The sequence below is a fragment of the Nuphar pumila genome, chromosome 4, assembly GCF_984573655.1.
Source record: "Nuphar pumila chromosome 4, dmNupPumi1.hap1.1, whole genome shotgun sequence".
NCBI lineage: Eukaryota > Viridiplantae > Streptophyta > Magnoliopsida > Nymphaeales > Nymphaeaceae > Nuphar > Nuphar pumila.
In genome coordinates, this window is record NC_143252.1 from 21,414,288 (window position 1) to 21,429,925 (window position 15,638).

The 15,638-nt window shown below is 37.2% G+C and overlaps 1 protein-coding gene across 1 annotated transcript in view; it reads left to right on the top strand.

Annotated features, from left to right (window-relative positions):
• The first annotated feature begins 423 nt into the window (after positions 1–423).
• The window catches only part of EMB2423 (telomere length regulation TEL2 family protein), an 83,592-nt gene continuing 68,377 nt past the window's right edge, over positions 424–15,638 (top strand). The window contains exon 1 of the mRNA XM_090002673.1: positions 424–524. The gene's annotated coding sequence lies outside the window, so the exon portion shown is untranslated. The remainder of the gene's footprint in view (positions 525–15,638) is intronic.

The window sequence follows — 15,638 nt, forward strand, 5'->3', positions numbered from 1 at the left end:
CAATGTGATCTTTTGTGAAACACTCTGTGCTAGCTTTTAAAAGTCATCTTTGTGTACTAGGGTGGTATGGGCCAACGGTTGTTAACACATAAAATTGTTGCCCAAGCCTTGTTGATAATATTTTCATCTATGCCAATAAAAAAAGAATATTTTCATCTATGTAGAGTAAAATGACGATTAAAGTATTTGTGAGATCACTGAAATGCACCAATTGCTATAATGACTAAGTACGGGTCAGTTCTCTTCTCCAACGTGGGCTTTGGTACCACCTTGCAGTGTTTCTGTTTTGTCATTCCATTTATTGACTAGAATGTTTATCACATCTGATCCTTTCTGCATGTTTTTGGAAAATGTTTTCTTTGTTTTCCTGAACTATTTGAGAAGAAGAAACTCATACTCATATGCTATACATCTTGCTCAGGTCATTCAGACAAGGATTCCAACCGATGCTAGTAGGGAAGTCTGTAGGCACTTTTTTTATCAAGGATCTGCTTTTGCAGCATTTGCAAAGATTTTACTTTATGGTAATTTGGCTCTATACATTCTCCGTAAGATAGTTCCTATTCTTGATCATGAAATGGTTCTGCTATGTCTATCACATTTAACTCCGATGAAGTTTCCTTTTGTTATGTATCATATCGAACTCTTGAAGTCTTTCTTTTTGTCAGGACTTGTTCATGTCATGGAAATATCTTTGCTGATGTTGCCTTGTTTTAGCCCATGTCTCCCTTAAAGTGGAATATTTCATTGTGAAATTGCCATAATGGTTTAGAGAACGTATTTTTAGTTGTTTTTTATTTACCTTTTCCACCTGTATTGTACATATACTAAAGTTTTAGCTATTATTATCAATCGTTTCATATGCTTGCTTGATTATTCATATGATGGATTTGTGTATAATGAAACAGTATTATATGATTTATTCTCATATTGCTGTTATTGTTTTTTGGTTAATTATAGTTGAATTTGTAAAGCCATATGCATAACTTTGTTCTGAATAAGTTAATTTTTATTTTATTGTTTTAGATGTTTGGAGCCTATTAGTAATGATACATGCAGGAAGTATGGTGTTCTTTCTTCTCCATATTTAACATGTATACAAATCATGTTTTTTGTATTTGTATGCTGCAAGAGATGATAGTTTCCAATTAAGTTTCATAACTATTGCACAAGTCTGTTGATAATCAATTCTATAAGTTCATATGCTACCATTAGCAACTAAACCTAGCCCCGTGTTTTTCTATTCAACCATTAGGCTAAATTAACAACCCACTTGTATCAGCTACCTTCTTTTCCTTCAGTATCATAGTAAGCTGCCGGGAGCAATTTGTTTCGGATTCTTTTGTCTCACTGACCATGTTATCTTTCCACTTATTTGGATGAAGGAAACTTTTGCAGTAAAGACAGGGTAAGATTTAGACAAGTGATAGGTGTAACAAAATAAGAAATATAACATGAGAGTGCCTCTTATGGGCTTACAAGAACACAATCTCAAAGAACACAAAGACCACTTATGAGTCAATCACACAAGCACATACACATGGGCCACTTAGGGGCCAAGAATACTATAAAAAATATAGAATCTGTATAACAAATATGCTTGAACAAGCATAACATACAAGAGGGGTTACACCTCCTATTTATACATAAAAGAAAGCAAAGAAGAGCCATTGGGAAGTGCTCCCAAGAGCTAGAAATATAGCTGATGGGAGCACTTCCCAACAACTAGAAATATAGTTGTTAGGAGCACTGCAACAACTCTTTCAAGAGCATTATAAGGACTATAATGCCCTTGATAAAAAGAATAAATTACGAAAAATAATAAAAACCTAAAGTGCCCCTAAAAGTAATATATAGGTTTGTTGTATCCCTAATGGGTACAACTTATTACAAGGCTATGAAAAGACTAAAATACCCTTATTGGGTATTTAACTATTACAATGAATATATATATAGTGATGCGTAGCTGCGCAATCACTAGAAGCGAAATGCCAGCGGGATGCGATGGACGCTCAGTGTCAATTTTCACAAAAATATCTTTACTGGCGCACTAAAAGTGTGCGCTAGTAAAGGTCTGGGACCTTTAGCGGCACATCCGGGACCTTTACTGGTGCTTTTAGTGCCCTACTAAAGGTCCCAAACTAGTGTGCGCCAGTAAAGGTCTTTTGCGGAAATTGACACTAGTGTTATCCCACTGTTAGTTGCGCACTTAAGGGTTGCACTGAAAAGAAGTCGTTATTTGGTCTTGGACCCAACTTCTGTATGTACAGGACCCGACCCGATCCATGTACTGAACCGGGTCAATGTCCAGTTATTATGTAATGTAATTTAAGATATTGTTAGAGGGTATTTTCGTACCCTAAATTCTTGTATTCAATATATTAATACATTGATAGACGCAGACTGTGACTCTGACGTCTTTTCTTCCTGCAACCCCTTCTTTCGTTATTTTGTTCTTTCTTTTCCTACACAGCTGAACGTGAAGACTTCCTTTTCTAATATGGTATCAGAGCAGCGTGACTTCTGGGTGTAAAGAGTTGTCTCGACTTCACTTTGTCAACGTGAAAACCTCTGGGTGTAAAGAGTTGTCTCGGCTTCACTCTGTCAACGTGAAAAGTCGATTTTCTCTCCTACAGGTTATTCTCCTTTTCTTTTCTGTCAAGTTAACGATTCTTCCTCCTCTCTTTTCTATCTTCCATCACAGATCTGAATCGTATTCAGTCTGCTGTTACCTATTGGATTCTGTTTCCAACTATCTTCCTATTTTTCTTTTCTGTCAAGTTAACGATTCTTCCTCTTCTCTTTTCTAGTGGATTCGAGTCCTATTCTTTCACACGATTTGCCTAATCACGTGAACCTGACCCTTCTTCTCTCGTTTTACTTTCTAACTCTTCACGTGATTTGCTCAGGCACGTGAATCTGATTCACTTTCCCCTGTATCACGCAAAAGCCGAGCTTCCTTGTTTATTCTTTATACCTGCTGGTTATTTCAGATCTTGTTATTTCAGATCTGTCCCTTCTCTTTTCTTCTGTCCACACGAGTTCTTCATTATTTGCCTCTATATCTACTGTGTGCCTTACACAGTTCTGAAATAGTATATATGATCATCCTTTTATTTTTCTATCTGAATATTATTTTATTCCCTGTCAAACCTTTATTCTCTGTCATAAATTTCTTTCATATCTCTGTGCCGATTTCTATCATAATTTACTTTCCCCTCAAATGGATTCCCCCCTTCCGCAGTCCGGTCTCTCCTCCAACTTTCTTGGTCAACTAGTCTCTGAAAAACTGAATAATTCCAACTTCTTTACTTGGAAAAGACAGATTGTTCCGTTCATAAGGAGTCAGGACCTCTCTGGTCATCTGGATGGATCGGTTCCACCTCCTCTAGAGTTCACTTCGCAGGAAAAGATGGACGATAAAGGGGCGCAATCTACTGTTCTTCTCAAGAATCCAGAATATGTTACTTGGATGAAAAGGGATCAATCGTTAGTGGCATACATCACTTCAACCCTCTCACAAGAGGTTCTTGTAGCCATTCCTGATGATTGTTCGGCCAAAGAATTGTGGGACAAGCTAGTTCAGACCTATTCGCAGATCTCTGAGGCGAGAATCATGTTTCTCAAGCGAGAATTTCAAATGTTGAAGAAAGATTCCATGTCTATTATGAAATACCTGAACAAAATGAAAGGCATCACGGATCAACTGGCTATTGTGGGGTGTCTCGTCAGTGAAAAGGATAAGGTACAACAAACATTGAGTGGGTTGGGGCCAGATTATCATGCTATGACGACCACTTTATTATGTTTACCAGAACTTCCAAAATTTGAAGACCTTCGTGCCAAACTATTGCAATATGAAATGACTCTGAAAGGATCTTCTAAAGGCATTCATGGACATTCAGGAACCCAAGATGTGCTGGCCACAGGAATGACTTATGGTAGAGGTAGAGGAAATTTCTTTCGAGGAAGGGGAGGCCACGGGAGAAATACTTTTGGAGGTCGTGGTATACTTCCAACGCCCAATATACAAGGACAAAGGCCCATTCCCACCTGTTTTTTATGTAACAAGAAAGGGCATATTAAAGCAAATTATTGGTTCAACCCTCAAAACAAGGGAAAAGCATCACAAACAGAGGCTAGGAGGTATGGAGAAGTAAAAGAGTTGTTGTTGGCAGCTTTGGCAGGCTTGAATATGAAGCAAAATGATAAAGGCACTTGGTACGTCGACTCCGGAGCAGCGACTCATGTCACGGGTGATGCGGGTAAACTTTTGAATCTCTCTCCTTATGTTGGTAAGAATAGCATAGTCACGGGAGACGATTCTCATCATTCTATCTCACACATTGGAAATGCCATTATACCCATGTCCAAGTCCTCTCTTAAACTTTCAAATGTTATTCATGCTCCTAATATTCAGAAGAACATTGTTTCTGTCTCAAAACTTGTTGATGATGTTAATGCTTCAGTTGAATTTACTCCCTCTTCTGTTTATGTTAAGGATCTTCGCACGAGGAAGACATTCACTGAGGGAAAAAGATGGGGCAACATGTACATCTTTCAAGAAGATCCTTCCTCTGTTCATTCTGACTATTCATCCTTGAAGCCACATCAACATCAATTTCTCGCTCCTTCTGAGTTTGTGTTTGCCATTTCTGAATGTAATAAGCCAAGACTTTGGCATAGTCGTCTGGGTCATTGTGGTCGTCATTTTATTGAAAAACTTGTCTCAAATAATCTCATTCCTAAGTCCAGTCTGAGTTCAGAAGTCATTGATATAAAGTGTTCTAGTTGTCATTTATGTAAGAGTCGTGTTTTGCCATTCAATTCCATTAATAAGAGAGCTTCAAGGCCCTTTGAGGTCATATGTTCTGATGTCTAGGGTCCTGCCCCAATTGCTTCTCTTTCTGGCAGTAAATATTATCTCATTTTCGTTGATAGTTATTCACGTTATACTTGGATATTTTTCATGAAGCACAAATCAGAAGTTTTTGGATTGTTTCAGAAATTTCATTCATTTATTCAGAACCATTTCTCTACCAACATTCTCAATTTCCAGTGTGATGGAGGAGGTGAATTCACCTCTAGTGACTTTGTTAGTTTTCTTCAACATAATGGGATAAAGAGAAGAGTGTCTTGCCCACGTACACCTCAACAAAATGGGATTGCTGAGAGGAAGCATCGACATATTGTTGAGAGTGGAATGAGCATGATGCACGGGAGCAATCTTCCTGTAGCACTATGGACGGAAGCCTTTCATTCCACAGTTCATGTGATAAATTGACTGCCCCTGACCATTTTAGAAAATAAGTCACCATATTTTTCTCTATTTGGCATACAACCCGATTATCATAAATTACGTGTGTTTGGGTCTATTTGCTATGTTCACATTGACAGTTCATTGAGACATAAGTTTCAAGACAAAGCCTTAAAATGCCGGTTTATGGGATATTCTGAAGACTACAAAGGGTATAGGTGTTATGATCCATTGAGTAAACACGTCAAAATATCAAGAAATGTAGTTTTTGATGAATTGAATTTTGATGATCAACCGCCTAATTCAAGTCTTCATGTTGTTAACTCAAGTCCGAGTGTTGAGGTATACTACCCATGGTTAAATTCAGAACTCTTCTCTAGTGCTAAGGAAGACTGCCCAGCAGACTCAGTCAAAAGGAGATATATGAAGAATCAGCAAATGCAACTCAAGCAGAAGAGATTGTCACACAAAACTTGGAGCCAACAAGGTATAAGGGTGTTGTATACACCCGGCGAGAGAAAGAGCCCTCATCCATTCCTTGTACAAATACGAATCCTTCTGATCCTGCTTCACAGATGATGGATATCAGAAGATCCTCACGGATTCGACATTCGCTTGACAGGTGGGTAAGCTATAAAAAAATTTCATTGGATTTTCAACTATTCTTGACGTCCATAAATAAAGAGGATGAGCCTCTCATGTTCTATCAAGCTGCAAGTTCTAGAAGATGGGTCAAAGCAATGAATGAAGAAATGGAAGCCTTACATGAATGTGGGACATGGGAGATTGTGCCTAGACCACTAAATAGAAATGTCGTTGGGTCAAAATGGGTATACAAGATAAATTATAAACCAGATGGAAGCATCGAAAGGTATAAAGCTAGACTTGTAGCCAAGGGATTCACACAAGAACAAAGACAAGATTTCGATGAAACTTTCAGTCCTGTGGTTAAGCTGGGAGCCATTCGTATTGTGTTGAGTCTAGCCATTGAACATAGATCGACATTGAGTCAATTAGATGTAAAAAATGCATTTTTACACGGGGATTTAAAAGAGGAAGTCTACATGGAACATCCCACTGGGTATGCAAAACGAGACGCCAAGCAGTATGTATGCAAACTAAAGAGGGCACTCTATGGATTGAAACAAGTCTCTCGTTCCTGGTTCGAGAGTTTTTCACTAGAGATACAAAGGCATGGCTTTTCTCGGTCCTTTCTGGATCACTCATTATTCATTCACAATGAAGGAGATGTCACTACTCTCCTATTGATATATGTTGATGATATTGTCATCACAGGGAACTGCAAAAGTCACATTGAGGAGGTAAAGAAGTTATTAAATCAGAGATTCAAAATGAAAGATTTAAGGGAGCTGCGGTATTTTCTTGGGGTGGAAGTTGATAAAAGATGTGATACACTCACACTTACTCAACACAAATACACGTTGGACATTCTCAGCAGGGCAGGCATGACAGATGGTAAGCCATTAGCAACTCCAAGTGTCATTCATCAGAAACTGAGTTCTAAAGAAGGGTATATATACGGAGATCCCACTAAGTATCGTAGCATAGTTGGCATGCTACAATATCTGACTTTTACTAGACCAGATATAGTATATTCGGTTAATCAGGTGTCTCAGTTTATGCATGAACCTCATATGTCGTATATGGAGGCAGTCAAACGAATACTTCGTTATCTGAAGGGTACAATTGGTGATGGGCTGGTATATAAGAAAAGTGAATTAGATCCAGGCGGCAGCCATGAGATCATTATTTATGCTGATGCTGATTGGGCAGGTGATCCAGATGAACGACGGTCAGTATCTGATTATTGCAGCTTCATTGGATCGAACATGGTATCTTGGAGCAGTAGAAAACAGAAGGCGGTCGCTAGGTCAAGTACTGAGGCTGAATACAGGTCGATGACAGCTGCCACTGTTGAAGCCACATGGATAATGCATCTCCTAACGGAAATGGGAGAACCTATTGCTCGATCACTGCTACTGTGTGATAATCAAAGTGCCATCAATATGTCTTTCAATCCCATTCATCATAGTCGAGCAAAGCATATTGAGATAGATCAACATTTTATTAGGAAAAAGGTTGAAGAAAAGTGAGATTGAGCCCATGTTTGTGCGAACTGAAAAGCAGGTTGCTGATATTTTCACCAAAGGGCTGACAAAGGAGAGATTTTGGTTTCTGAAAGGCAAGTTGTTCATGGTCCAGGACCATGCACAACTTGAGGGAGGCTGAAAAGAAGTCGTTATTGGGTCTTGGACCCAACTTCTGTATGTACAGGACCCGACCCGATCCATGTACTGAACCGGGTCAATGTCCAGTTATTATGTAATGTAATTTAAGATATTGTTAGAGGGTATTTTCGTACCCTAAAATCTTGTATTCAATATATTAATACATTGATAGATGCAGACTGTGACTCTGACGTCTTTTCTTCCTGCAGCCCCTTCTTTCGTTATTTTGTTCTTTCTTTTCCTACACAGCTGAACGTGAAGACTTCCTTTTCTAATATGCACAACTACCAATTTTTGTATATATATATGAAAATATGCATATCTTAACACCCTCCATCAAACTCACGATCTTACAACCAAGAGTTTGCCAAGGAAAAATTGAAATCTTTGTGACAGAAGTGCTTTGGTGAAGAAGTCCACCAATTGATACTCAGTTGGTACATATGGCAATGTAATGTTCTTCAAGAATTTCTCTCTAACATAATGACAATCTATTTCGATATGTTTGGTCCGTTCATGAAATGAATGATTGTTGGCGATGTAAAATGCACTTTTGTTATCACAATACAATCTTGAGGGTTCTGCTATATGAACTCCTAAGTCTTCTAACAATTGTTTCAGTCATACCAACTCAGAAGTAGTGGTTGCCATAGCTCGGTACTTTGCTTCTGTAGAGGACAGAAACACCTTTTGTTGCTTCTTGCGTTTTCACAAAATCAATGAATTCCTATAAACACAAAAACCTATAATTGAGCGACGATCCTTTATATCTCCTCCCCAATCAGAGTATGAATAAACAATAACTTCTAATGTGGAAGAAGATGACAAAAATAAACCGTAACTAATAGTTTTTCTGATATATCTATTAATCCTCATTACAACAATCATATGTATTGTAGTAAGAGCATGTTAAAATTGACTAGCAGAGTGAATAACATGTGTAATATCAGGACGAGTAATAGAGAGATAAGATAACCAATCAACTGTCTGTAAGGAGTTGGATCCTTCAGAGGTTCTCTATAATCATTTCTCATTTTAACATTGATAACCTTTAGAGTATCAACTTGTTTTTTATCAGAAAGCCCTGATCGTTTAATGATCTCTGCTGCATACTTAGTCTATGATCCTTGCTTATCACTTCCTGTGATAATCATGTCATCAATATAAAGAAGAAATATTACCATGCCTGCACCAGATGACTTAACAAACAATGTAGTGTCAGTATAACAAGATTTAAAACCAAGTTATGTCATTACATTACTGAATCGATCATAGCAAGCCTTGAGAGCTTGTTTTAGACCTTATAAAGCCTTGCGCAATCAAAGAACTTTTCATGTGCCTTAATCAAGGTGAGGGTTTCATGTAAACTTTTTCATTAAGATTACCATTCAAAGAGACATATTTAACATCCATTAGAAAAATAGGCCATTTAGAAAGGAACGACTGATGTGTTCAGACCAGTTTTGGTTAGTTTGATTTCATTGGATTTGGGGAGCTGTTTCGGATTTTTGGTAATTTTTTTCAAGATTTTTTGAGTTTCTTGAAAAGTTCACTCCAGATTTGAGAAAACCATTGAATCTGTTTCCATTTTTGGTTTTTGGAGGCTCAAATCAGTTCTATTCAGGTCGTTTTTGCTATAGAAGATTGGAGAAACTGATTGGGTCAACTATTTTGGGGTTTTGGAGGAGATTTGAGCAAGTTTTGAGGTGTCTATAGCTTGCGACAAACTATATTTGGGGATTTCAGAGTGTCGGCTGCCCCTATTTGCTAAGTTTGGGCCGTGTTTGTGTTGGTTCAACATCTCTTGTGTGTAGAGAGTACTTCGTGACTTCCATTTGATTTTTGGTGTGTCTTTGCTAGGATTTTGGTGAGCTTAATTCTTTTTACTTTTGGTAACATTTACTGTTTGAGGTATTATGGAGAGGGAAGGGATTCAGATTATCTCGGTTAAGTTGAATGAGACTAATTATGCATATTGGGTTGATTTTTTGGAAGCAGTAGTTGTTGGGAAAGTTTGAGAGGTTACTTGAATGGTTCTAAGGCAAAACCCAAGGTTTATGATGAGGGTGTCGATAAGTCTACAGAGGAATGAGTCATGAACAATGCGAGTCAAGGGATGAATTTTTGGGTCTGTGGAACTGAGAGCTGCCATGAATATTTCAAAATTTCATGAGGCAAAAGAAGCTTGAGCGTACCTCAGGCAAGCCTATAGATAAGAGAATCAGACAAGGCATTATCAACTCACACAAGAGTTGAGAAATATGCGTCAAGGAAACAAATCCATTACAGAATTTTATTCAGATATGCAGAGAACCTGGGATGCCCTTGCACTTATGGAGGCCCAGAAGAAATGTGAGAAATGTACAAAATGTGTGTCTTTTACATCGTGTCAAACCTGTTTGGGGCTTCTTGATTAGCATAGGGAGACTTACAGGGTTATTGAGATCCTCACTCTCACAATTCCTAAGGTGCATGGATACCTCTCTTATGGCCTCTACACAAATGAGGGAGTCGACCCTCAAGAGATGTTTAATACCCAAAAATGCGAAATTACTTTTCAGCCCTTTTAAAGGGTGCCTACATTGTATCGTATGATATGCCCTGTATCGTATGATACAACGCGATACAGCCCCATATCGTACAATACAAATACAATACACACTCGTATCACTATACGAGTGTGTATCGTATTGTTTTTCTAAAAAGTAACGATATGTATCGTAGCGTATCATACTATACGCTATGATAAAGACAACATTGCCAAATACTACGACTTAGAGTTAGAGATATGACCTAATCTCTAGTGCCAGAAGACAGACTCATCCTAACTACAACTCCTAGGCTAACTCCAAACTTCTTCAGTGAGCTCATTGTAAGGAAATGAGTTCTTCCGAAGATGTTCACTAAATCACAAAAAATGGACACGCAAAAGAGCTCCACCAAATACCAAAATGAACACACAACTAACCACAAATGGGTTCACTCACAAACACCCACTAAAGGGCACAAAAACAAGGAATAAAAAGTAATACTTTTATTGATCTCAACCGATGAAAGAAGCTTATATCTATGTCACAAGGGTGCGGGTGCAGGTGCGACACGGGTGCGGCACGATTTTAAAATTTTTGGACACGGGGACTCGGCAAAATATATATATATATATATATATATATATATATATACTTTTATTTTATTTTTAAAATGCCACAGTACAGTCTGTGTGTCTGTGCACAGTCACAGACTGTGACTGTGCACAGTCTGTCAGTCACAGACTGTGACTGTGCACAGTCCACATCACTGTGACTGTGCACAGTCACACAGTCACTGTGTGTGACTGTGCACACTGCACAAACTGTGACTGCAGCAGCATAGTCACAGTCTGTGATTGCAGCACTGTCACAACACTGTGCCTCTTTTTATATATATATTTTTAAATAAAAAATATAAAAAATGGTTTTTTAGGGACATTTTTGGACTCGGTCAAAGTTGACCAAGTCCAAAATGTGGACGGACTCAGCCTGGACTCGTTGACCGAGTCCGACTCAGCGTTGACCGAGTCCGGGCCGAGTCCGAAGCCGCACCCGTGTCGGGGCGTGTCGACTCGGGTGCGGCACCTCCTTAGCCGAGTCTGTGTGACATAGGCTTATATTTGAGAGGGGGTTTCACCCCTATTTATACACAAAGAAAGGTCTCCAAGAGAGACGTTGGAAGAGGTCCCAACGGCTCCAATAGAGTCGTTGGGCTCTCTCTCCAATGCCTCTCTAGCTAAAAGGAACTAAAAAGTAAAAAGAAAAAAGGTAAAAAGAAGACTAACCTAGTTAGACACTAACCTAGTTACTATTTACTAGTTATGTACTAACCTAACATATATATATATATATATACATTTATATTTTTAACACTCTCCTTCAAACTTACGGTTAAGTAACCGAACGTTTGTCCAAGAGAAGGTGAAATCTAGGGGCAACAAGAGGTTTGGTAAAAAAAGTCCGCCAATTGATATTATGAAGTAACGTAGGGAAGATTAATAGTGCCATGTAGGTATTCCTCTTGTACGTAGTGACAATCCATCTCAATGTGTTCGGTTCGTTCGTGGAAGGTCCGATTGCTAACAATATAAATGAAACTTTTGTTGTCACAACACAGTCGTGATGCTTATGTACTTTGAACGCTCATATCAACTAGTAATCTCTTTAGCCAAACCACCTCCATAGTGGTTGTAGTTATGACTCGATATTATGTTTTTGTTGAACAAAGAAAAACTTTTTGTTGCTTCTTGTATCGCTATGAAATTAACAAGTCACCTAAAAACACACAAAAACCAGTGGTTGAGTGTCGGTTATTTGGATCACCTCCCTAGTAAACATCAATATAAGCAAGTAAATCTAAGGAGAAAGAAGCAGACAAGAAAAGTCCTTAAAAAATAAAGTTTTGATATATCTAATAATATACAAAATTACTCTCATATGAACAGTGGTGAAAGCATGTTGAAATTGGCTCACTATGTGAACTGCATGTACAATGTCAAGAGCTACTAAGGTCCTAACAGTGAGCATTCTGGCAATTGGTGCAAAGGTTTCCTCGTAATTTATTCCATACTCTTGAGAGTATCCCTAGGCAACTAATCTGGCTTTATACTTTTCTAGAGTTCCATCACTCTTGGTTTTAATCTTATATATCCATCGACACCTTATAGGTTTCTTTCCTGGGGGAATATCTTGGACAATCAAAGTATTTGTTTTTTCTAAGGCATCTAATTCTACTTTCATTGCTTCTACCCATTGATGATGTTTCTTTGCTTCAACATAGTTGGAGGGTTTTATATAGGAATGTATCATCGTAATGTAGGCTTGATACTTAGGTGGAAATGACTTATAAGACAAATTTTTCAGGGGTTTTTGATACTCTAGATGATCTTCTAGTTTTTGTTTCTACATGTTTTTCATCATTGGTATATTTTTCAAGAGTACATGGATATTCAGACTTATTACGCCTGGAATATTGGATACAACCTTGATCCTTATGAAATGGTTCTTCACTCATATCATGAGTTTCTTCTTCACTAACCTCCTGATCTTCATTATCACAACCACCAATCTTCGGAATTAGATCCAACAAAAAAGAATACTCAGTTATTTTCTTAGTTTTCTCAATTTCAATTTTTTTTTCTAAAAAGGACAATTTTCTTAAAACATATAGCCTTTTAATTTTAACATCAAAACATCTATAGCCTTTTTATTATTTGCATACCCTAAAAAGAAACAAGAAATAGCACGGGGAGAGCGTGCCATTTTTATCGGTAAAAACAAAACATTTACACCCAAAGACTCTCAATCTAGAGTAATCTAGGACTTGTTTGAAAAGTTTTTCAATAAGCGATACATTTTTCGAAGAAGAGAATGGCATTATGTTATTAAGATAAACCACAGTTAATGTGGCTTCAACCCAAAATTCTTTGGGTACTTGGTTTGTAATAAGCAATGTTTTTGTTGTTTCTATAATATACCTATGATTTCTTTTGGCCAAGCCATTTTGTTGAGGGGTGTAAAAACAAGATTTTTGATGTGTGATACCATTTATGCTTAGGTAGTCTTTAAATTCTTTTGATAAAAACTCTCTCCTTGAATCAGTGTGAAAGATGGAAATATCATTTTTGAATTAGTTTTTGACCAAATTGTGAAATATTTGAAAATGTGAGAAAACTTTACACTGTGTTTAATGAAATAAATCCAAGTGTGTTTCGTGAAATCATCCACAAAAATTACATAATACACAAAACCACCTTTAGATGTAACAGGTGTTGGGCTTCAAACGTCTGATTGTACTAACTCAAGTGGTTGGAAAGAAACCAATGTTCTTTCTTGAAATTGTAATCTCTTTATTTTGCTAAGAATATAATTTTCGCTTGTAAAATTTTTAAAATTACAAAAAAATCATCTTTGTAAAAACTGAATCTTGGATATACTAGGGTGACCAAGTCTTATGCCAAAAATCCAAATCTAATTTTTGAACATTGCAATAAAATGTATTCTTTGGTACCAAAAAATCCATATAGTACAAGCCTCCTTCTCTATGGCTTTCCCTAATCAACTTCTTTGACTGACGATCTTACACTCAACAACCATGAGAGGAGAAGGAAACATTATACCCATGGTCAGATAATTGAAACAAATAAAAGATTTAAATTTAATTTAAGAATATATCTAATTTTTGAAATAGAAAATCTTTTTGAGTTTTGATAAATGTTTTCAAAATTTCGTATTTCTTTTATCTCAAGAGATGTTCCATCAACAGTAAATACATTTGATCCACGAGTTATGACATTCGGATAATATATCATAATTTGGTGTCATATGAAAAGAGACACCTAAGTGAAGAAGCCAAGGAGATTTACCGAGATCGTAGAAGCCGTAGGAAGGAACCAGGGTTTCTATTGATGATAATGCTCCTTTGAGTAGAGGTTGTAGAGCTTCCACTAATTGTGGCAGGGACATGTTTCCAATGGATGGATCTTGTGAGATTCTTATATCATTTGACTCTTGTGGAAGTCCAACAGAGGCAACCTTCTTCTCATAAGGTTTCTTCAATTTAAGACATGTTCTCACATGTCTCGGTATACGACAATAGTATCCAATAACTTTTTTTCTCTCATACACATTGCTTTGCTTTCCCATAATATTCATCATTTGGCCTTTTGTGGCTTATAGGTATGAACATAGTTTTCCGGTGTAGATATGGTTGGAACCGAGTCATCATCACTGTTAGAGAGTCACTTTTTAAGCGTATTTTCTTCTATACTTAATTCTTCTATGGTGTCTTCTATTGAGAGAACTTTTCCTCGATGAAGAAGAGTGAATTTATTGGATTCAAAATCCGATCTCAAACCATTGATAAATTAGTAAAAATGCTCCTTATTTATTTGATTTTGGCGGAGTTCAATATCTTCTGAACAATGTCACTTTGGTTCAAGAAGAGCCAACTCTTCCTATAATTTGGATAATCCATTATAGTATTCTCTAATGCTCTTGTTTTCTTGAGTCATATTTCGTATCTTGTCTTGCAAGTTGCACACATGTGCAATATCTTTAAGAGAATACATTCTCTTAAGATGATCCCATGCATCGTTTGCATGTTCGAATTTAGCAAGATTAGAACACTTCTTAATGTCTACACTACTAATTAGTCAAGACATAATATTGGCATGCCCCATTCTCCATTCCTTCCATTTTTTCTCATAAGTGGTCGTAGCTTTATTTTTCTCAACCTTCGTAAGAGGCACCTCTTTCTCTCCTTTTACTTTGGTGAGGATTAGCTTGGGTTTTGGATCGGTCCCATCTACTAGTCCCCACAATCCTTTTTCCCATGTAAGATGTTTTATAATTAAAGCCCATGTTACATAGTTTGAATCATTAAGCTTAATGGGTTTTATGATGACATTTTCATTGTCTTCCATTTTTACAGAGGTATAAACAAAAGAAAAGAATAGAGAGAAGTAGAGAAAGAAGAGAGAAAATAATAAGAGTAAAGGTGGAAGTCACAAACACTCCACCACCAAGCAAACACTATCAATCACGAGCACTTTGAATAGAGATTGCAAGAGAGCTTCAACACTTTCAAATTTGGAGTAGCACATTTCCCAATGTACCGAAAACAATTTCAGCTTGATCACCAAGCTCTAATATCATATAAGGAAATGAGTTCCTCCAAAGATGTTTACTAAATCACAAAAAATAGACACTCAAAAGAGTTTCATCAAAATACCAAAATGAACACATAAAGAACCACAAATGGGTTCACTCACAAACACCCACTAAAGGGCACAAGAACAAGGAATAAAGAACAATACTTTTATTGATCTCAACCCATAAAAGAAGCTTACATTTGAGTGGGGTTTCACCCCTATTTATACACAGAAAGGTCTTCAAGAGAGACGTTGGGAGAGGTCTCAACGGCTCCATTTTGAACACTCATATCTATCCAATCCAAGTAATACAGATCTCTCATTTTATGGACAATTCCAATCATTTTTCTTGATAGTTGATTTGATCCTATACAACACAATCAAGAGGAGAGAAGATAACATTCCAGTTTAGCTTGGTAATTTGACCAACAAAAATGAAATTCATTGCAAG